Source organism: Cyprinodon tularosa, unplaced genomic scaffold, assembly GCF_016077235.1.
Source record: "Cyprinodon tularosa strain WSP-4 unplaced genomic scaffold, ASM1607723v1 ctg1581, whole genome shotgun sequence".
Lineage (NCBI taxonomy): Eukaryota > Metazoa > Chordata > Actinopteri > Cyprinodontiformes > Cyprinodontidae > Cyprinodon > Cyprinodon tularosa.
Genome location: NW_024038418.1, coordinates 1 through 22,011, shown reverse-complemented (window position 1 = coordinate 22,011; position 22,011 = coordinate 1). Strand labels below are relative to the sequence as shown.

General features: G+C 40.4%; 1 long non-coding RNA gene across 2 annotated transcripts; it reads left to right on the top strand.

Moving 5' to 3' along the window:
* Nucleotides 1-521: 521 nt before the first annotated feature.
* On the top strand, nucleotides 522-15,447 carry LOC119780274. 2 transcript variants are annotated; one of them, XR_005280369.1, is made up of 3 exons: nucleotides 522-603; nucleotides 13,023-13,127; nucleotides 14,806-15,447. It is a non-coding gene; the product is annotated as an uncharacterized LOC119780274 (long non-coding RNA). The 2 variants fall into 2 exon arrangements; XR_005280370.1 differs by lacking the exon at nucleotides 522-603 and adding an exon at nucleotides 5,370-5,464.
* Nucleotides 15,448-22,011: the final 6,564 nt, after the last annotated feature.

The window sequence follows — 22,011 nt, the reverse complement described above, 5'->3', positions numbered from 1 at the left end:
GGGAAAAAGAGGACGTCTGGTCACCCTACAGTTGGGTAGGCTATACATATATAGCCTACCCAACTGTAGGGTACTAAGCCTGTTTTTGCCCCAGCTGATCATATATATATATATATATATGTATATGTGTATATATATATAAGCATGTATGTATGTATATATGTATACATATATATGTGTATATGTATATACGTATATACATATATACGTATATACACATATATATATGTATATATATATATATATATGTATATATATACATATATATATACATATACACATATATATATACACATATACATATATATATATACATACATACACATATATATGTGTATATACACATATATACGTATATATATATATATATACACACGTATATATGTGTATGTATGTATGTATGTATGTATATATATATATATATATATATATATGATCAGCTGGGGCAAACACAGGCTTAGTCCCGGCTTAATCCCCCCATACTCCCTGCAGTGAGGCCCTCCTTTCCTCTTGCATTCCTGGTTTTCACAACACAAAGCTCCTGAGGAGCCACACAAAAGAGAGCCTCTGCCCTAACAAATCAGCTGCCTATTATGAGACCCTGTAAGTACGTGTGCATGTCTTTAAAGGCTTTTTCATGGTCTTTTTTTAACACGTTTAAGGATAAGGTGAAGATGTGTCCTGGCCAACCGTTTTTAACCGCATTTGAAAGCTTTGCATTAGAAGAACTTGAAGGGAACAACGCCATTCCAATCCACTTACTTCATTTTGCAGGATCTTTTTTTCAGTTCAATTCTAAAGTACTTCATTAATCCCAAAGGCAAATTAATGTTCCAGTAACTCATAGGGTTTTTGTTCCTATTGTTGGTTTGTTTTTATCAAGTTGTTGTGGGTGTTGATAGCTCCAGGCAGAAATGATCTACTGTAGTGGTCTGTCTTGCATCATTCTGGAGAAGCCTTTGACTTAAGACACTCTGTTGGGCAAAGTGTTTTCTGCATAACATCCTGAAGAGGATGCTCACTATTGTTAGCATTTTCTTTACTTTATGAAGAATTCTTCCCTGCGAAATCATCTACAGAGGTTCTAAAGGAGTTCCCAGAACAAAACTGTTATTTCAGCAGAGGAAGGAAGCCGAGATCACACAATAGATTTATAGAAGACGCAACTACATTCAATTCAGTTTATTTATAAATCATCAATTCACAACACATATAATCTAAGGGCACATTACAGAGACAGTTCAACCAGGTCGTCCATCTCAGATTGGTTTAAAATGTTCTATCAAAGGAAAACCAGCTTATTGCATCGACTCATTGACTCTTCAGCAATCCCTCACACACTAAGCATGCTTGTAGCGACAGTGGAGTGGAAAACTTGCTTTGAACAGGAGGAAACCTCCAGCAGAACTAGGCTCAGTTTAAGCGGCCATCTGCTGAGTCCGACTGGGGTTCAAGGAGACAGAAGCAGACAAAGAATCACATACAAAAAAAAAAGCAGAGATACAAAAGGCTACGGTCAACCGGCTCCACAGGCGGCCCCATCCAGGAAACGCACAGCCAGCTCCAATGTCTCTAAGGATGAAGGACAGCAAATCCAGTTAGTCACAGACTACTCTGTTTTTTTTGTTTTTTTTTCCAACATGATAGCACCTGTACACCAGCTTGATAAAGCTCTTGACAATTCCACAAAATATCCTCTTAGAACGCTACAAACTAGGTATGGATGCTGCGTCTACCAAATTAGCTGCGTCCACAAAATGTTTTTTTCTAGACTCTTATATCATTTACTGTCTGAAAGTTGTACAAAACAAAATGACAATAAAGGTTGTCTAAGTCTAAAAACAGGAGTCACAGCCAAACAGGAACAGACCAGATGAAGCTACTATGAGGAAAGCAAAGAGATCAGAAGGTTACAGACTGAACTAACAGATTCTGCAGAGTGGGAGAATAGAGATAGAATGAAGCAGAATGATGAAAAAGGGGTCCCTATGTCCTCCAGCAGTCTAAGCCTATAGCAGCAGAACTATAGAGATAGATCAGGATAACCTGAGCCACTCTAACTAGAAGCTTTATCTAAAAGGAAAGTTTTAAGCCTAGCCTTAAAAGTAGACAGGGTGTCTGCCTCACTGACTAGTTGGTTCCACAGGAGAGGAGCCTGCAGTGTCCCCACTTTTGCAAAAATTAGTCCTCAATTTGATAGAAAATTGGGAAGAATCGTCAATACTCTGATGCCAAGGCAGACACATGCAGCAACCACAGCTTCACTGGAAATTAGAACTGGTGAATGATAAACAATCTGGGAGAGTAAAAAAAAAAAAAAGAACATTTTTATAAAAGTTATAAAATATGTAAAATTGGTTATAATTAAATCTTTAAAATATGAATAGAAGCATTGGGCTTCCTTTCATCCCTGTAAATAATCTAAAACATTTCCTGCACAGGAAAATCAGTCTAACACTGACTGGTTTTACTCACATTGTCACTGTTTACCCTTTGCTTGATGTCATTTAGAAAAGAATAAAATAGAATGCAATGCTAAATCCCTTTATTGTCCCACAATGGGGAAATTCTGGTGTTTACAGCAGCAAAAGGACTGTAGAGAAACTGTCAAACGAATGTGGACCTTAGAAAACTGTATAAGAATAACATAATATTGAAGAGTTAAAAGATAAACAAGGAAATACTGCACTGTAAAAGGTTTTTAAGAATATAAAACTGTGCACCTGGAGAATAAAAAAACAATACATTGAACCCTCGTTTATCGCGGGGATTACGTTCCAAAAAAATTTTTTTTTTACAAATAACTACTGTACTGTAAAATAATATAGTTATAAATAAATAAATAATTATTTGAAGGGTTAATATTGCGGGGATCAGGTCCGCCCCGCCGTGACGGATTGGAACGGGAGAAAATGTAAAAATGATTATGAAAAAAAATACAAAGTACAGCAGGACAAATAGTGACTCATGTGTACAGTACAGTATTTCACCGCTCTGTGGCGTTTTTTTCCTTCTAAATCCTGCGGTGCAGGTGTGTTTTTTGGAGAGAAGAACATAGTTATCCGTAGTTGTTGTCGCTCTTTTTTCTTCTGGGCCAAAAGATCCTTATAAACCGACATGCCACCATTAATATGTTTGTCAATAAAGTTTAACAATGCATGATGCAAATCCGTGAAGCAGCGAGACCGTGAAGAGTGAACCGCGTTATAGCGAGGGTTCACTGTATGCAGCTATGGACATTTTTACAGTGATGGATATTTGAAAATAGCAGCAACATCAGAGATGTGCAGAATGACAGCAGCAGGTTATTTAACTGACTGAGGTAGAAACTGAGCAGAATCAGCATTAATGGAAGAACTGATTGAGGCTGTTGGGAGGAAGGATCTGTGATAACGCTTCCTGGTGCATTTAAGGTGCAGCAGTCTGTCACTGAAGGAGCTGTCCAGTTCAGCACCAGGTTCATGCATGGGGGGGGACATTATCCAACAGAGATGTTCATTTAGTGAGGATCCTTTTGTTTCCCACCTCCTGCTCTGAGTCCAGAGGGCATCCAATCATAGCTGGCCTTCCTATATTCACCTCTGACCGAAACAGGGGATTTAAAAACACAATTATAGCACTAAAGAGTTTGCTCCCAAACGTCCTCAAAGGCAGGTTGCGTCTCTGATGAACTTTGGTTGTTATATTTTTCTAATTATCTGAAAACTTACTCATCTGACAGATAACTGGCTGTTTGAGAAGAGAGAAGGAGGATACTGAAAGAATGATGGTGAGGTGCACAATTTTTTGCACCCAATGCTCCCTCCCCCTTTCATCAAGAGCAAAGTGGTATGTTAACCTCTTACACCCTCAGGGGGTATAAATAAATTTCAGCCTGACAAAAACACACAAAAGTAAATCACTTATAGCCTCACAGCTATTAGATTTAAGAAGAAACTTTTGGTACCTCTGTAAAGGTAAGATGTCATAGAATGGTTTTCTGGTGTCAGCACCATTGTAGCTTTGACCCTGCCTGAAATATTAGGGACAAAATACAAAATATTTTGCATTTTTTGAACCTCGCCAAAATTTTCTTTGAAATAAACATTGCAAAACACTACCAAAATATTATTTATAGCACAAAAAAGTAGTACAGACTTTTAAATCTAAATGTTGTGTAAAAATATACCAAATTTGGACTCAATCAGATGAATCATATTTATTTTAGAATGGTATTAGTGAGAAATTTCTTAGGCGGAGAGGCCATTTTGGCACATTTATCCATAAATGTCACCAAACTGTGCCAAATGTGTTTTTTACATCAATACTGGGGGTTTGTTAAAATTACGAGGTCATGTAGCAGCTGGACCCGCCGGTGGGTCCGTCGGGTTCTAGGGGTTAAAGGAATAGTACACCCAAAACATGATTAGCCTTCATTTTCTACTCACCCCCATGCTGAACAACACTCTGGAGTACTTTTTTGATATCTCAAATGCATCTGGAGATCTGGGAGGCTAGATGAGTCTACAGAAGCCGGCAGACCAAACCAGATGAAAGTCCGCATTCAGCGTCTGCTCTGCCGATAATGCAAGCGTAGAAGAAGAAATGTGCTGTTTACCTGTGCAAAGAAAGAAACAACGAAAGAAAAATGTCTGAGGACTTCAGTGTTGAGGAAGAGCATGAGTTCTTTGCCGAGCTGAATGCGCACTTTCATCTGGTTTGGTCTGCCGCGGTTTCCGTAGACTCGTGAACGCGCTTTCAGGAAATCCTATACACTACTGTTTATGCTCTAAAAACATTCTAAATGACTTCGTTTCGAGTAAATTCTGGACGCTACCCACTCAGGACACTTGGAATACATTGGACGAGCAGTATGGAGGAATATTGACACGTTTTTTGTGGACTTTTATGGACCTTTCTGTCTCGGGCGCCATAGACCTCCATTATTTGAATGTCAGCAGACAGCAAGAAGCCTCCCAGATCTCCAGATGCGTTTGAGATATCAAAAAAGTACTCCAGAGTGTTGTTCAGCATGGGGGTGAGTAGAAAATGAAGGCTAATCATGTTTTGGGTGTACTATTCCTTTAAGATTCAGATATGAAAACTAGGTTTGAGTGTGTGGCGGTGGCTTTAGGTTTTCAGTGGGAGCTATGAGCTGGTGTCAGATGGGGGCAGGAGGTCGCCCTCCCAGCTCTCACTCAAAGGGGGATGGACTAGCAGATGTAGATGTGTGTGTGTGTGTGTGGGGGGGGGGGGTGTTTGTGTGTGTGTGTCCGTGTTACAAATGGCATGTATGTCGTGTGGGTATAGGTAGGGTTTCGTCACAATGTTGTGGAGTGTCAAAACACACGAATGCACGCACACACTGAGGCTGAGGACATGAAGGCTTCCTTCAGATGGAGCTTGTTAGAATGTCACAGATTTGATCTCTTTCGGGTTACGGCATTATTTATTCAGAGCCACATTACGCTTGTTTTGGCCGACGGTAAGCGCTAGTCCCCTGCCAAAGCCTTGAGAAGCCTATAGAAAAGATTGGGATAAATTATTTTTCTTTTCTCATAAACGTCTTTCTTTCTTTCTTATATAGATGATAGTTACACAATAGGATGTTTGCTGCTTCATTTGACTGCTTTGATTAGGATTTTATTAGTAATGGAGGTTACAGTTTATTCATTTATTATTCCAGTTAAGGTTAAGCAATAACGTGAATGTTGTTGAAATGATTATAACTTATCCTTTGCTCAATTACCAGGTGTTTTTAACTCGCTTATCTATGCAGCTGGACATCCTGACTGGCTGTTAAAACCCAATGTGTCTTGACCAGTAAATGTCAATAACTGGTAGTTTAATTTCAAGCGGTTATTAATTATTGACCACAAGGAAAGTGACTGTCTATAGAAGCTCATTCAGCTCTTAGAGACAATTGGTCTCTATTATAAAACAAGCAGAGGCAAACAGAAATAACTGGGGGAGGGGGGGCGTTTTATTAAACCTGATAATCATTATCACTGTATTTTATGTTAAATGAATTATGTAGAAACTACTGAACTAATCACAGAAGACATGAAAGAACCATTAAACATGGAAGGCAAATAATAAGAACCGGAGGTAGAATCTTTGACAACTTTCAGTTCATTAGCTCACCTGTTGTGAGAACATTCCCATCAGATACCAGCATAGATGATGTACTGGGAACAGATGTGTAGCAGTGATCTGTGAAAAAATACAAACAATCAAGAATAAGTACATTATTATAATAATACCTCAATGGTGCATAGAATTTTATTGGGAAAAATGTAAGAAACTTAAAAGTGATGGTGATTTAATCAATTAGATATTTAAGAATACATCTTTGGTCATCTGGAGAAGCATGTTTCTTATTTTACCAACAAAGTGATTTTGTCGTTTTAAAGGGATGATATTTTCCTGGTCCTTACTTAGACTTGGAAACTTTGACATAGACGGATTTATTTTTTGGTATACACAAGTGTAAACAAAGATAAATTTCGTTTAGAATAGCTCTCTAGACAATTTCATTTTTTTAAGTGCAGCCTTGATAAGGTAAGCAGCGGTGATAAAAAAAACAACAAAAAACAGCATTGTGACATTAAGTCACTATATCTAGTTATGGAATGTGCATCATTCATGTTTGCTTGGCAGCAGTGATGTCAGACGGATCTAGATAATATACTAGCATTCAAATGGGTTTTTATACCCTGGTGGAAGAGGATCTGATGCTGGAACATTAGGGGCCTGTTGCCTGGGCTTCACCCCAGCAGTTGTTGTTGAGCTGCTACTACTGCCTCCAGCTCCAGCAGCACTCGCTTCTCCTGGTTCAGGGGAGGAAGAGGACGATAATTTAGAAGCTATTTTTCAAGGGGTTAGACTTAGGGCTAATTTGTGAATTGAGTTGGGTTTAGTTTAGTTCAGGTTTAGACCAAGGTGTGCACTGCTGATTGTTAAGTTTAACACAATTGTCAGGGTTGGGGGATATAAAATGTTAATGACTGAATATCAGTAGAAGTCAAAGGGAGTCAAGACATGGTCCTCACTACCTAACACAGGACAGAAATGTGTGCGTTCTTGTATTTAGTACATTATGGGCCGGATCTATCAAAGGTTTGCGTGTATAAAAAGGTGAGCTATTTTACTGCGCACGCTAAAAAATGTACAAACTGATCTATCAACAGCGTGCTAAAAGGATTTGGTCTTTAAAACGTGCTAAATAGCGCCTCTTATCCATTTAGTACTTTTTCTGCAATGAATATGCAATATGGGGCGTTCACACGCAAAAGTGCGTCTTGTGGGAGGAGAACATGTAAATATATTAATTTAGCACTCGCAAAGTGATTTATCAAACCTGAAAGCAATTTTGCTAACGGTATCTGACTCTATATTTAACACGTTTCAAAAGAAGGTGCAAATGGTCTGTATGCGTAATTGCGCACACATGGCAGCGGTTATTGTCGCAAGAAGGAGACATGGAAATGAAGCAAGGAGATGCAGAGAACGCATTTTTTCACTCCGTGTGAATATTTTTGGAATGAACGAGGAAACGATCATCAAAACATATCGTTTATCCAGCATTGCCATTTTGGAGCTGTTGGGGGAACTCCGAATGGATTTGGAGCCAGCCACAAGGAGGACCCACGCAATACCAGATATCACTAAACTCCTTGCAACGTTGCACTTTTTTGCATCTGGGTCATTCCAGCGTACAGTTGCAGCGAGAGCTGGGATCTCCCAATCTCGTTTTTCAGAAGTGCTGTCCGACGTTCTAAATGCCATGTGTCGCCCTGAGAACCCCGACCTCCCCCCTGCGCCTGCGGAGCAACATGCCAATGCTGCGGGGATGCGTACGCGTGTCACTGTAAGATTTAAATTTCTTAATGCACTAGTTTGTACAAACTAAAAACTACTTTGCCGCAAACCACAAAACGCGCAAAACCATCATTTAAATAGGGCGTCTCCAACAGTTTTGCACCTGCCACCAGTTACGCAATCACTCTTGTTAAATCACCAGCAAACCATGGTTCAGCCCCTCGCGCAAAATTCCAGTTTGCGAGCGCAAATTACTGCACGCAAAATTGGATCTTGATAAATCCGGTCCTATATGCCTTATGGGGCCCGATGCCTGGACCTCATGACTGAACTGTTTTAGGGTCAGGGTCATGTAACGGACTAAGTTTAGAATTGACCTAAGGTTGGGGTTAAGGTTAGGTATGAAGCCGTAATGGTCAGGGTTAGGGTCACAGTCAGGCTGCAGAAAGTAATGGAAGTTAATAAAAAGGCTCCACAAAGATAGTAAGACACATTTTTGTGTGTGTGTATGGGTGTGTGTAGCTGTCTAGCCTTCAGAGTGAGGACCAGTTGTTACAAAATTAGGAAATTTTTCTGGTGTTAGGGCTAAGGTTTCAATTGGTTTATGGTTAGGATGAGGTATGCAATGGTCATGGTTAGGTTTAGGGCATTGAAAGGGTTGAAAATGACTGAAAATCAATGGAAGTCGATGAGAGTTAACACATGATTCTTAATACGTGCAGCAGAACAAGTTGCTGTAGGGAAGAAAAAGAAGCATATTCATGGCTAATATCCGAGAGATTTCACTAATGTAATGTTAATTTGTTTAATATATGAATGATTTGTCTAAAAACAATGCTCCCTTCCATACAAATAAACTAATGAAGAACAGAATAAGCACCAAATGGCTGCGGTAAAAGTGTCTCAGATGGAAGCTGCATGGTAAGGTGCAAAATCTACAGAAGAAAAAGGGAAGGAGGAGTGGATAACGGAAGGAGGGAGAGCAGCCAGTCAGTGGATCAGTCACTCCAGGCCTGGCCTCTCAGCAGGGGGTGGTGCTCGGGGCGCGATCACAGGCCTGCTGCCACACTGAAGCCTTCACAGGCACACAGTGACAGTTAGGAGGCTGCTGGCACCAGGTCACTTCACTGATTCCCCCGAGCACTGCTTCATCAAAGCAATTTTCTCCAATCTATATGGTTCTTTAAAGCAAGCTTGACTTGCAGTTTAATATTATCACTTCATATTCAGATTTAAAGTGAAGATCACATGCTGAAAATCTCTTTTTTCCCCTGAAATGTTGGGACACATTTAAACTACACTATTTAGTAGGACCGAAAATCTCTAAAACTACATTAGAAAGCTAATGAGTTCAATTTCCTCATCTCACCAGTAACTACAGCTACATTTTCCTTCGTTATCGATATTTTTCTATCCTAAATCTTTATAAAGCCCATTTATATTTAGATACATGTATCTCCAATAACTCTGCTCCCATGTTTGTATTTCTCACTGAAAGTAAACCTGGTCTGTCCTCTTTTCAAACTAGTCTTTAATCCCATAAAAACAATCATCTTGAACCAGGTTATGTATCGACCCTTTTCAGTTTCTTTTTACTATGCTTGCACTGCATAAATGATTGGTGAAAAACCTCACGTAAATGGTTGCTCTTCCTTAAGTATAAAAACTTTAACCAACCAGCATTTCAAACAGAAACAGTTGTTTAAATGAACTAATAGTGTATTTCTTCTGTTGATGGACACTTATTTATGCCCTCATTTCTTTTTGTTTTTGTATTCCTAATAGCGTTTATGAAAAAAAAAACTGTCTAACTGAACATAGGTCTCTGCTGCTAGATCTGCTTATTTCAGTGGAGATTGTTGGGATCTGGAGGCTTGCCCACCAGAGGGCGCCAAGGATCCCTTCCTGAGGGCGTTCTAGGTCTCCTGGAGCTGATTGCACCATCTGTTGCTCGTTTGCTCATCAGGAGACCAGTATATAAGGAGGCAGAGGACATCACCCCAGGGCCAGAGTGTTTGCCAGTTATGGTTGAACCTGTCTGAAACCCTGAAGAGTTTCTCTGTTGGAAATCTGTCTGTCTGATCTCTGAAGAACCCTGGAGAATCAAACCAGTCAAAGACCTGCCTGCCCGCTCTCTGAAGAATCTGAAAGGGAAACTCAAATCTGTGATCTGCAAGCACTCAAACCAAGCTCTGCCTCCTCCAAGCCCTCAGCCTGCCGACAGCCTCTGCACCCTCCTGGTTTCCCCCCCTCTGCTGCTCTGCTCAAACTCCAGAACAGGTACAGACCTGCATACCTTCAACCTGCAAATTACCTGGACATCCACTAACACCTCTGTCCCCCTCTTCAGTGAACCCACTCGTGACCAGTCCTGGATCTGATAACCCTGGATCTGTTTATTGATTGTGTTTTACTTAAATAAACCTTTGAACTTTTTCCCAGTCTCATAGTGTTCTGCATGTGGGTTAGGAACCTGAAACCAAACATGACAGAGATGCCATCATCCACCTGCTTCAACAAACCCACTGTCATTTAGACAATGCAGACAGCAATGTGAGGATCATGTTTGATTCCCAGAACATTTAACACAATTCAACCTGACTGACTTTGTGAGAAACTCCAGAAGACTAAGCTGAAGGAATCTACATTTGCTTGGATCAAAGACTACCTGACAAACAGACTACAGTTTGTCAGACTGAAGGCTCAGCTGTCTGATCAAGGAATCAGTAACACAGGAGGGGATAATAGTCGTTTCATTCTGACTTTCATGACAGACAGAGATCTGTCATCGGCAGAAATACTGGGATGACTCTTCAGTCCTTGGGTGCATCAAACATGGACATGAAGCAGAACAGAGAAGCACTTTGTGGGATGATAGGGAAACAATCATATCCTGAATGTTAACAAAACGAGGGAGATTATTGTAGATGTCATGAAGTCAAATAAGCGTTGGTGATGGAGGAGTGTAAACACCTCATTGTTCACCTGAACAACAGCCTCTACAAAGGATCCAACCGTTAAATCGTATACATGAAGGGACAGAGCAGACCTTATGTCCTAAGGAAGCTTAGATCCTCCATAGTTTGCAGTAGATCTACTAGTATGTTAGAGTTTTATACCTTTGGCTATCATCTACTGGTATAACAGCGTACTCATACTCGTCGTTTCCCGCTTTATCCGGAACTGGGTCGCGGGGGCAGCAGACTAAGCAGAGACTCCCAGACTTCCCTCTCCGCAGACACCTCCTCCAGCTCTGCTGGGGGAAGCCCTAGGCGCTCCCAGGCCAGCCGAGAGACGTAGTCTCTCCAGCGTGTCCTGGGCCGTCCCCTGGGCCTCCTCCCAGTGGGACGTGCCTGGAACACCTCCCGAGGGAGGCGTCCAGGGGACATCCGAGGAAGATGTCCGAGCCACCTCAACTGACTCCTCTGGATGTGGAGGAGAACCGGCTCTACACGGAGCCTCTCCCGAATGACCGAGCTCTTCACCCTATCTTTAAGGGAGAGCCCAGCCACCCTGCGGAGGAAGCTCATTTCAGCCGCTTGGATCCGGGATCTCGTTCTTTCGGTCATGATCCAGATTTCATGACCATAGGTGAGGGTAGGAACGTAGACCGAACGTTAAATTGAGAGCTTTGCCTTTTCGCTTCCACTTGAGGCAGGGACTCTCCTCCAACCTGAAGGGGATGGTATAACAGCATCAGAGCAAATGACATAAATAGGCTTGACAAGCTGAAACAGATGGATGACTCTGTTCTAGGAACTCCTCTAGATTCAGTTTTTTTAGTTTATTATATAGCGTCATTTCACAACACGTCCTCTCAAGGCACTTTGGAGTTCCCCAGATGATTTCACATCCTCTTTATTAGACGACAGAGCAGTGTTGCCAGGTGAGGAATGTAGGATTACCGTACTAGACACATAAAATTACCACCATCATTAATATTTTGAAGGAAATTATCATACATTCATAACCAAAATAACAGGTGGATCAATGTGCTGTAGTCACTCTAGTGTTGAATAGAGTCTAACAGGCACTTACAGCTTTATGGCGTCAGTATGACCATTCCATCAGCAGTTGAGTTAGGGTCAGAGATGGCAAAAGTACTCATTTTCCGTACTTGAGTAAAAGTACAGATTATTTTCAATCATCTCGTCGTCCATGCTACTATGCTAACGCCACCGCCACCAAGCTGCAATGATTTGCCGCCAATGAATACCGCCGAATCTGTCGATTCATCTTGTAGTGGTGCGTCAAATGCAACGTAGATTCCCATCCAATTAGATTGAATTTGGTATTGATGACGTGAAAAATAATAACGGTAACTCCATTGAAATGATTCAAAACTAAAGTAACGAGACAATTTTTTAAAATGTAAGGAGTAGAAAGTACAGATATTTGTGTAAAAATGTAAGGAGTAGAAGTAAAAAGTCGCCATAAAAATAAGTAGTAAAGTAAAGTAAAAATATCAGAAAAATCTACTTGAGTACAGTAACAAAGTATTTGTACTTCGTTACTTCCCATCTCTGGTTAGGGTAATGTGTGCGCCATAGACAATCTATAAACATCTTACAAACATTTTATCTGGAAACCTTCATAACAAAAACAGGAGACCTGTATGTAAATAAAATAACACTTATCTCCTTTGAACAATGTTTTTATGTAGACTGTCATGATCCTGGCACTGATGACTGGATTATTGGTTCATTTCTTCCATCTGCTTAGCTCCGCCCAGTTTTCATTTCCTCTCATCCGATCCACCTGTTCCAGTTCCTATTTAAGCTGCTTGTTTCCAGCCATTAGTGCTATCCACGAGCCGTGGGAAGCATACTAGAGAACTCTCTAGCATCAGTTGTTTTAATGATTGCCTCATCCTCACTAGTTTCTGCCTCTGGAGTCCTGAGTTTTGCTTGCCCTGTTCTTGTCCATTTAGCCTGTCATGACTTTGGACTGCTGTTTGGATTCTGCCAGTTAACAAACTTGGATATTTCTCCAGACCCCGGTTTGGGGATCATCAGAGGTATCTTGCCTTTGACAGGCTGAATTAATGAAATGTAAATAAGGCTGTTTGCTGGCAAGTTGTGCTGCTGATTTTTTAAAGATTTTTTCCCCCACCACCATAGAAAAACAGATAGATGCAATTTTTGTTGTTGACAACTTCTGTTTTCTGTATTTGTGCATCGTGTGAATGTTAATCCATGCCTTTTTTTTTCCTTTTGCCACAGCAATGGTACACCAGCAGCATGAACCTTATTGGAACTTGGCTGACTGACCGCATGGACCTGCAGCTTCATGTTTATCAACTGAAGATACTCATCAGGATTGTCAAAGTGAGAATGATGCACCACACATTTTAAAAACAACCCACTATAAGCTTACCTATGCATAAAACAGATTACTAATGTATAAAATAAAAAGGTAAGTATATCAAGAAACTTTTTTTAACAATGATATTAAAGATAATTTGACCATTTTTGTTTAGTAAGTAAAGATGTGTAAATGTTGAAAAAGTTAAGCTAATTACACTATATTGCCAAAAGTATTTGCTCACCTGCCTTGACTCACATATGAGCTTAAGTGACATCCCGTTCCTAATCCATAGGGTTCAATATGACGTCGGTCCACCCTTTGCAGCTAGAACAGCTTCAACTCTTCTGGGAAGGCTGTCCAAAAGGTTTAGGAGTGTGTTTATGGGAATTTTTGACCATTCTTCCAGAAGCGCATTTGTGAGGTCGCACACTGATGTTGGACGAGAAGGCCTGGCTCTCAGTCTCCGCTCTAATTCATCCCAAAGGTGTTCTATCGGGTTGAGGTCAGGACTCTGTGCAGGCCAGTCAAGTTCATCCACACCAGACTCTGTCATCCATGTCTTTATGGACCTTGCTTTGTGCACTGGTGCACAGTCATGTTGGAAGAGGAAGGGGCCAGCTCCAAACTGTTCCCACAAAGTTGGGAGCATGGAATTGTCCAAAATGTCTTGGGATGCTGAAGCATTCAGAGTTCCTTTCACTGGAACTAAGGGGCCAAGCCCAGCTCCTGAAAAACAACCTCACACCATAATCCCCCCTCCACCAAACTTTACACTTGGCACAATGCAGTCAGACAAGTACCGTTCTCCTGGCAACCGCCAAACCCAGACCCGTCCATCAGATTGCCAGATGGAGAAGCGCGATTCGTCACTCCAGAGAACGCGTCTCCACTGCTCTAGAGTCCAGTGGCGGCGTGCTTTACACCACCGCATCCGACGCTTTGCATTGCACTTGGTGATGTATGGCTTGGATGCAGCTGCTCGACCATGGAAACCCATTCCATGAAGCTCTCTGCGCACTGTTCTTGAGCTAATCTGAAGGCCACATGAAGTTTGGAGGTCTGTAGTGATTGACTCTGCAGAAAGTTGGCGACCTCTTCGCACTATGCGCGTCAGCATCCGCTGACCCCGCTCCGTCAGTTTACGTGGCCTACCACTTCGTGGCTGAGTTGCTGTCGTTCCCAAACACTTCCATTTTCTTATAATACAGCTGACAGTTGACTGTGGAATATTTAGGAGCGAGGAAATTTCACGACTGGATTTGTTGCACAGGTGGCATCCTATCACAGTTCCACGCTGGAATTCACTGAGCTCCTGAGAGCGACCCATTCTTTCACAAATGTTTGTAAAAACAGTCTGCATGCCTAGGTGCTTGAATTTATACACCTGTGGCCATGGAAGTGATTGGAACACCTGATTCCAATAATTTGGATGGGTGAGCAAATACTTTTGGCAATATAGTGTATATCAAAACAAGATTTTTAGCTCTTCTACGATTCTGGGCCTGTATAACTGCTCATGGAAACTTCCCAAGTTTCATCCCACACAAGTCCACTCTCTGAATGACAGTGCAGAAGCCTGTCTGCATTAACCAAGAGTAATATTTTTGTTTTAAAAAAAGAACATTTTACAGAACAAGAAGCCCTATTTATTCAACAGGGAAATGTTTTAAAAGAGCTTTCTGTGTTTTTCTCTGCCAGAAAAAGTACCGTGATTTCCGTCTTCAAGGAGTGCTGGACTCGACGTTAAACTCTAAGATGTATGAGACCGTAAGAAATCGGCTGACCTTAGAAGAAGCTACGGCTTCGGTGAGGGAAGGAGGGATGCAAGGCATTACAATGAGAGACAGTGATGAAGACGATAATGATAACTAGAAACATCTGGTTTCTACTACCAGACTGTCAAAATGGCAAAAACTCGAGTCTTTTGTTGAGTTCATGACACATTTTTCCCTTTTTTTTGGGTCCATGACCTCAATATGTCAAGAAGCTTCTAAGAAACAAGCAGCTGAAGGAATATCTCCCCATTTGACCTTGTTTTTGCAACTGATTAGATAAAAATTCATGAACAATTGACTTGTTTCTATAATGTAAGATCCTGATGTCCAAAGCAAATATCTCTGCTGTGGTCCGGTCCCTATTACTGTCTGTAAGAAGCATGACTGCTTAAAAACATTTAGCGACTTTACTGCTAGAGTCAAAGCGACTTTAGCAGCAGAGTCGCTTCGATTGGTCATTGTAAAAGCTGACCATTCCAATTTTTTTTTTAAAATGGGAAATCCAAAATCAGAAATCAAACTGTTTATTTATTTCCAGATAAGATAAAAGAATAGAAAAATAAGAACGAGTAACTTTTTGTTGTTTTGTTTAGAAACAAAAAAAAAAAACAATCCTGTTATCCATTTTTCATTTCCAAAACAAAAGAAGGGGAAAAAAAAGATTTTTTTGTCTTTCCTTATTCAGACATCCAGACCTTATCTGTCCTCACATTGACAGCATTACACAGACAGAACATTGATGTGTGATAACAGCATTATAAAAAACAACTGCACAGTCAGACAGCCGCTCAGTATTTACTGTGTAATATAAGAGAGAAATAAAATGAGGAGGAACCCCGTGAGTTGATAGACAGGTTCCTGCCTGTTTGAACAACTTTTTTATATGACATCAGCAGACGCTGACAGCTGTGTTCCGTGAGATTCCGCCTAACCACTAAACTAGTTCTACCCGTAATGTTATCATGATTAAGTCAGGCTATGGTAAGCCGTTTTGATAGATATTGGTTTGTCTGAATAGGTATTTTTATACCCGACTTTTTTTTTCTTGTCAAAATGAACATTACAAAAAAAAATTTTCTCATAAACAAAAACTCTGATGCAAAACTGTAACAAAACAAAAAAATAGTAAAGCTTCTGTTATAGGTTTTACAAGGATTGGGACTTTTGACCTGGAACCTGTCATGATGGGTATCAGGGAAGCCCAATATGCAGAACACTGACGACACGGATGGAAAGTTTAACAGAGTTTATTGGCAAGTTCACACATATAATAAAGACTGATGCAATGGTTCTGGGCTGGGACCGGTTCACTGGCGTCTGTGAGAAAGACAGTTTGGTTAGCGAAGGCTTGGTTGAGACTTGACTGATTGTGTTCAGGTTTGTACCTTGATGAATGTAGATGAGGCTTTGGGAGCGGAACTGTTGGGTCCGGAGAAAGCTTGGGTTGGCAGAGTCCTTAAGCTGTTTCAGCGTCTTACTTCTAAAGGCTGTTTTGACCTTGGCTTGTGTTTCCAGCTCGGTATCCAGAGCTGCTAGGAAATCCGGAGAGTGAGTCTTCAGGTTTGGCTCGGAGGGCAGGCTCGGCAGGTTAAGCTCTTCCAGAGCTTCACAGGAGAAAGAACAGGAAACCTGGAAGCAGAGACAAAAGGGTTAGAATCCAGGTTGGACTCAAAGGAGACTTGGTTCACTAGGGATCTATGGCTTAAGTGCTAACCAACTGATTAAGACACTGCGGCGTCGAGGCAAGGTCTGAAGGCAGCTTAAGTAGTCCAGGTCCTCCAGATGAGATCATCAGCTGCAGGTGTGCAGAGCAGCTCAGCAGGGAGGATCCAGGGCGGACTCTGCTGGAGAAAAGGTGTATTTCTCCAGCTCCCAACAGAACCATGGGCGTAGGTTTGCATAGGGACCATAGGGACATGTCCCTACCAAAATTTTGAACCGACCTAATTGTCCCGACCAATAATTGGATGTGAGCAACATGTTTATAATTTATAGCAGTAGTTGTTGCAGCAGTGGCTTCTTTTCCTCTGGCAGCTCCTCTGCCTGCTCTCTCCTGTCCCTTTCATGTAGCAGCGCATGGAGCTGTGCTGCGCTGTTTAACTCCACTCTCATTGGTTGTTCTGCCTTAAGTTCCACCTTCTCTCTCTCTGATTGGCTGTTTTCTAGTCCGCGGATGCTTGGAGCTCAACATTGAACATTTATTCACACTAGAATGCCGTTGTTACTACAATTAATATTAGGCTACAAAACTAGTCCCAATTAAAAAAATTAATATCATGTACACTAAAAAACAAAAACCTTTTTTTTTCTTTTATAAAACGAAATATTGTGAGTCAGCCAGGAGTTCTGAAGACTGCTGGAAAAATGGGCAAATAAAGGCTGTAAGCATCAACATTTCTGATTCTTAGCCACAGCCAACTAAAAAAGAAAATGTGAGGGTTTCCTTTTTACCCATATTTAGTTGCTGTTACTGTTTTCATTTTTTGACGACTGTTGGAGGAAGTTCAGGTATAATTATTAGCAGGTGTTATTTCTCTTATAGAGTATAACAACAAGAAATGGGGCCTATACATCTACTTTGTTTTTGTTTAAAAAGCATAATTAGGGTTCCACATAATGATAGTAATTTAATTGACTATTTCTACTTCTAGAAATAGGAAAACGACAAGAACAAACAGAGGAAGAATATTAACATTGATTTTATCTTACACAGATTTCCACACAGTCCATAAGTAAATTACTATAAACATTAATGTCTGGTAAAAATGCTTGAATCTGACTGTTTATTTTTGGATATTATTAAATTGCAGATAAGATAGTGTTACATTGTTTTTATAATTGTTAAAAGTGATTTTATATTTGAATAAACTTAGGCTCATTCTCAGTGTTTTGCTTTATAGATGATACCACTAAAAAGAAAATAGATATAAGGAGCTATTTAAACAGTCAGACAGTAGAAATATAGGACGATGATAAAAAGTTGTGTTTCATTTAATCCTTTACTATTAAAAATGCACTTATACATTATATGATTATAGGAAACACAGATATCCAGTAATAATGATGCATGAAATATAAATATTTTACATTTATATTACTGTATGTTTTATAGTCTCTATACTCCAGTTAATGATGAAACACATACTAAATTAGTTGACGATTATTGAAATAATTAATATGATTCATTTTTTTCAGTCCCAGATGAAATACCTGAAATTGGCGACACAGAGTAACTACAGCCCAGATGTTCAACTTTTATAGTGAAGTTAATATTTTAATGAATGTATTATTTTGCTTGATACAGAGAGAGAATAGTAGGCACAAATATTAGAGTGGGGTTTAACTCTGCACAATTCTATATCTTCAAAAGAAAATACTGTATTTACCTTCTCTCCTAGTCGTTCAAATGAAACCGTTTTCAAAGTGGAAAACAGTCCTAATTCCACATTCATCAGAGCCGCTGATACTTTAAACATTGATAAACAGCATCTAATGAGTGTAGAGCTTATAACATTTTTATTAATGGAGCAAAATGTTGCTTTTCTCTTTGAACAATGAATTCCTCTTATCAGTACGGATGCTCACATCCAGCATAAAAAAGGACATATTGCATAGCACCAATGACACCAGACCAATAGTGTCCCTACCAAAGTTCAAATCAAACCTACGCCCTTGCCTGGAACAATCCTATTTTAGTGATCTACAAATGGAACAAATGAGAGAAGAGAGATCTTAGCACGTGTTACAACGGCCTGCCTTAAAAGACTTCATATAAACTTACGCATTCATTCGAGCAGCAATCTTCTCCTACACCATCTCCCTTTCCTTTGCAACCAAAACATTGTTGTTGTTTTAAATACTTTCTGCAATTAGTTTTTTGTTGTTATCATTCCTGCATTAAGATATTTGGTTCCAGTGGTCTGAAATTGGCACTTCCTGTTTTCATGGTGACTTGTTGAATGGGTGCTCCACTAATGGCTTTTCATACTTGTTATGCAAATACTCAACTCTGAGTGGACATACAATCAGAGACTATAGCTAGAGAATTCTCAACACCAAAGGCTCACCAATATTCTGGAACTATTGACTGGGAGCAAGCAGCTTAAATAGAAGCAGGAGCAGGGGCATCAGATGAGCAGTGATGGGAAACAGGGCAGAGCTAGATGGATGAAATGAGCAACTAAGCCAGTCTTCAGCGCTAAGATCATGATAGTTTCTCAATGCTTGAGACAAGACAGACAAATTGGCTGTTTTCTGTTTTACCATTTTTGATTTGTAAATGAAAAAACAGGACAAAAAAGGAATTTCTTTTTTGTTTTTAGCTTTTTTTTTTCAAGAAAATCCATAAATTTTCTGAAGTAGTCTTTGTACATGGACCATCATCTAAGCACACAGTCACAGCTTCAATTTGATAATTTTTTTGCACACAATTGCCGTCTCAGATGACTCCAGTCCCCAAATTTCACAAAGTGCAACAATTTATCAAACAATAAATAAATTAGCTATGCGTGTTCCTTCCAAACAGCTTTATGTGGTTTAAGGCCCCGTCCACACGAAGCCAAACGCTGGCCGAAACGCACTAATTTTTCACCAAACCAGCCTCTCATCCATACGAAGCCGGCGTTTCGGGGGTCTGTAAACGATCTTTTTTTTATTCAGCCTTCAGAGTGGGAAGATTTTGAAACGCCGTTTTCGCGTTTCCATCTTTAAGCTCTAACTTTTTTTTTTTTACACGCATGCGTCATAGCGTCGCCTCTAAACACGCATGCGCGACACAGTATCACAACAACAATGGCGCCGTACTGTGTTGAATGGTTGCTGCTCATGCTACTCACCCTGCTGTCGGGCTTACAACAGAATCTTCTTCTTCTGGAATATCTCCAGGAAGAACAGAGCAATATCGACCACATAGTTCAGCACCTGAATTTGACTGAACCACCAAAATGGACCCGCAGGGCAACCATGTATAAATATTAGTGCGCATGCCCAACATTTTGTCGCCTATTTTTGCTTTGGCACCACAGCGCCACTTACAGGCCTGGCATACATTTTGCAGTGTTTTCATGCATTCGTGTGGACGATCACATTTATTTTACGTCTCCGTCTTTAAGACAAACATTCTGGAAAATATTAGCGTTTCGTGTTCGTTTTGACTTCGTGTGGACGGGGCCTAAAGCGTTTTTATTTTTTCGAAAAGTCATATGATGAATTCTACTTTGAAAACAACAAAACGTTACTCAAGTTTGTAATTGGTCTACCAACCGCTTCTGAGCTAATGTTTAGATCTTTTTAACTTAAAGATAACTTCTGATTCTGTAAAAGTTTAAAAACAGTCCACTGGACTTTGTTTCCAAGGTTTGAAGACGTTTCGCTTCCCCTCCAGGAAGCTTTCTCAATTCAAATGTCTGGATCCGCAGAGAGTTTAAAGCTTTACATAGACATAGCCTTGTATAATAATGCTTGGAAACATGCAAATTGAAGCCGACGAGTGGGTCGTTTGTTTCCATTGTTAGCCTATAACATCTGAAATCTGTCTATGATTCTGTAGGTGGGTCATCTAAGGGGGGACCGTCATTAAATGGGGGATTGTGTCCTGTAATACCTGAGGGTCGGTAAGGAGGGATTGTTCACCTGGCTGAAGAGAGGAGGTGCTTTGTTCCTCTGTTATGGGGTGGGGGTTATGGTGATACCTGGAAGGGATCTTCCAGGTATAACTCCTGATGAGTGTGAATAAACTGGGGAAATATTTTAGTGTTTGGAAAAAGGTACCATCTGTGCCACTAGCAGTGTTTTGTTTCACACCACCCCGAATATTGTGAAATGTTGTCTAAATATGAACACTAAAACAGCTCCTGTTTGGAGAATAGAAACTATTATTTTGCAGTCTAATCATTTGGAGGATTTTACTTTTAGATCAAACAATAATACAACACCCTGTGATGAATACAAATATCAGTCTTCTAGAAAATTGTGTTTGACCAAAGTATATCCCCTAACATTGTAACCAGGAAATCTAAAAGCATCCATGAAATGTTGAAATGTGATTTTTAATCCTTTGGAAAATGAAATATTGCTCTTTGTAATTTTTGTTTATCTTTGACATTTGTGTCATTTTTGTGGCAAATTTGTGGCAAAAAAAAATGTAGATTTTGATGTTGGGTTTTAAGAACTAGTCTTGAATGTATGCATGCTCATAAATCTCTCAAATATTTCCAAGACAAGTTCTCTGTGTGCTGTTTAGGTACATAACGCCATCACACAGAGAGAAACATCTAAGAAGCGGCTAGTTTCAGCTTCGCTTTTCCGACTCGTTTCTGTTTGATAATTGAGGTTCCTGTTAGTGTGAATGGGTTTGTACGGAGCCCCTCTGATGACATGGACAAAAAAAATGTTTAATTGTGGCCACGAAGTAGTATTTCGCGGCCACGCAATAAGTGTAACGTGCGCACGAAATACTACTTCGTGGCCACGCAATAAGTTTAATTCAATTCAATTCAATTCAATTCAGTTTATTTATATAGCGCCAAATTCACAACACATGTCATCTCAAGGCACTTTACAGTTCAACCAGATCATACAGTCAAATTGATACAAAGTTTTCTATCTAAGGAAAACCAGTTGATTGCATTGACTCATTGACTCAAATACAATCCCCCACACTAAGCATGCTTGTAGCGACAGTGGAGAGGAAAAACTCCCTTTTAACAGGAAGAAACCTCCAGCAGAACCAGGCTCAGTGTGAGGCGGCCATCTGCCGAGGCCGACTGGGGTTCAAGGAGACAGAAGCAGAGATACAAAAAGCAGCTGTAAAAGGCGGCCCCGTCCAGGAAACACACAGCCAGGCAGACGAGCTCCAAGGCAGCTCCCATGCCAGAGGACGAAAGAGAGCACATCCACTCAGTCACGGTCAGAGAAACAGGACCACACTGGAAACAGGCCGATCTCCAACATCTATTAACAAGGGTGTTGATAGAAGCAGCACAGCTGATGTTTTTTTCCAGGATGACGTCACAGCCAAACAGGAACAGACGAGGCAAAGCTACTCTGAGGAAAAGCAGAGAGAGCAGAACGTTAGAGATTGAACTAACAGATTCTGCAGAATAGGAGAACAAGGGAAAAAAGGAATGAG